Source organism: Gymnogyps californianus, chromosome 8 (assembly GCF_018139145.2).
Source record: "Gymnogyps californianus isolate 813 chromosome 8, ASM1813914v2, whole genome shotgun sequence".
NCBI classification, from domain to species: domain Eukaryota; kingdom Metazoa; phylum Chordata; class Aves; order Accipitriformes; family Cathartidae; genus Gymnogyps; species Gymnogyps californianus.
This window is the reverse complement of record NC_059478.1, coordinates 5,204,711-5,206,432: the sequence shown is the minus strand read 5'-3', so window position 1 is coordinate 5,206,432 and position 1,722 is coordinate 5,204,711.

Sequence of the window (1,722 nt, the reverse complement as noted above, 5' to 3'; positions counted from 1 at the left end):
ATGCCTCGCTGGGGTGAGTCTGGCTGATTGCAGCACACAATTCCAGCTGATTTCCTAGGGATGGGGCTCCTAGTCCTGGCACGCTTATGTCTCTCTGTGTGGGGAGAGGGATCCCCAGGCTGCACTGGGGCTGTGGCCCTGCTGGGTATCCTCACAGCTCTGCATGCTGTGGCCCTGCGCCCATACACCTTTATGTCCCTCAGTCCCAGCTGCAGGATGCTTTGGGCAGCAGTGCTTGTGGGGCAACCCTTTGTGGGGGTCAATATGTTGCCTTCTTGGCTTTGTAAGGGCTTTTTGCTGTCCTCCAGTCTTTTGAGTTGGTTTAAAGGCACTGAGCAGTACACAAAGCTCTCACCTTAGGCCTTAAACATCCTGCTTTTCTGAGATTGAACGTGGTCTGTCCTGTTCCCCAGGCAATCTCTTCTTTGGAGGAAAATGATAAATGCAGGGGACTTCTTGCTTCTTTAAGTTTGGCAAATGCTTTTAGAAATAAACCTTGTGGTTTTGGGATCACTTCTCAGATCTTTTGTTTCTGACCCTACTCTTGATCCCCTGGAGGTTATAAGGAGTCAGGTAGCAAAGGTTTTCTGAAGTAGTGTGCTGCAAATCCCCTTAGGAGAGGCAGCTCAGCATGCAGCCATGCATGCGAGGGTACAGGAGTTTCCTTGCTTGCATATGGCCTGTTGCACTCCTTAGTCTTGGTACCGTGGGGGTATGGAGATCAAGAGTCATAGAAGAGTTAAGAGGCTGAATCAACCTTGTCTGGCGCACACCCGATGCAGGTGAGTTGGGTGTCAGGCTTCAATGAAAGAGCTAAAAAAAGGAGAGGCTGTGGGTGATGTTGGTGGCTTCTCGCAGCAGGGAGGGCATCTCATTTTTGGTGAGTTGTGATCTTCCACTAGCTTCTTTCTGTGGAAATGTAGAGGTAGGGCAGCTGTCTGCTTGGACTAGGAGGGCTGGAGGAGCTTATTTTTTCATGTGCTGCTTTGGGTGTTTCAGAGGTGGTGAATAGCCTGGGGAAACTAGGTGCCTAGGAAGTTTGCCCATGAGTTGCTTTCTTGTGGCCTCCCAGTGAACTCGAGGTAAACTGGGACTAAGACTCCCTTTTCCTTCCCCATCTTCTCCTGAGAGCGCTGAAAATGCATTAACGTGATGCTAATTGTTACTCTGACTGATAGCAGCAATTAGGGTCTGTAATCTGAGATCAAGTCTCTGCTATGTGGAGTGTTGTAACTGCTGCCTGGGGGAGCTCTCTGCTAAATACCCTGAGCTGGGATGCTTGGAGGAAGCCCTGGGATGCTCCTAAACGTTATCAGCTCGTAGAGGGAGATGAGCGTGTTCCCACTAAGCTGGGCTAACTGTGCCCAAAACACCGTGATTTATTTCAGAATTACGCACCTGATCTGCTGGTGAGATGTTGCTTCCTTGCTTCCCTGCCGCACGGCAGCATCCCGTTGCCTAGCCTTTCCCGGGCAGTGTTGCTGAGAGGAGGCACTGCCGTGCCCGACTTTGCAGTTCGGGTATCTGCTTCCCAGATGCTTTCAGTCTCATGTGGGTCCCGCTGGGCATGGCAAGGCCACGCTCGTTTAGAACTGTTATTTATTAAAAGAAGTGCCGGGTGATGACCCTGCCTCTGCCCCTTCGGCTCCTGGTGACATCTGTGACGCAGCTGGCCTTAGGAGGTCACTTGTTTCCCCTCGCTTAATGATCTGCTGTAGAAAG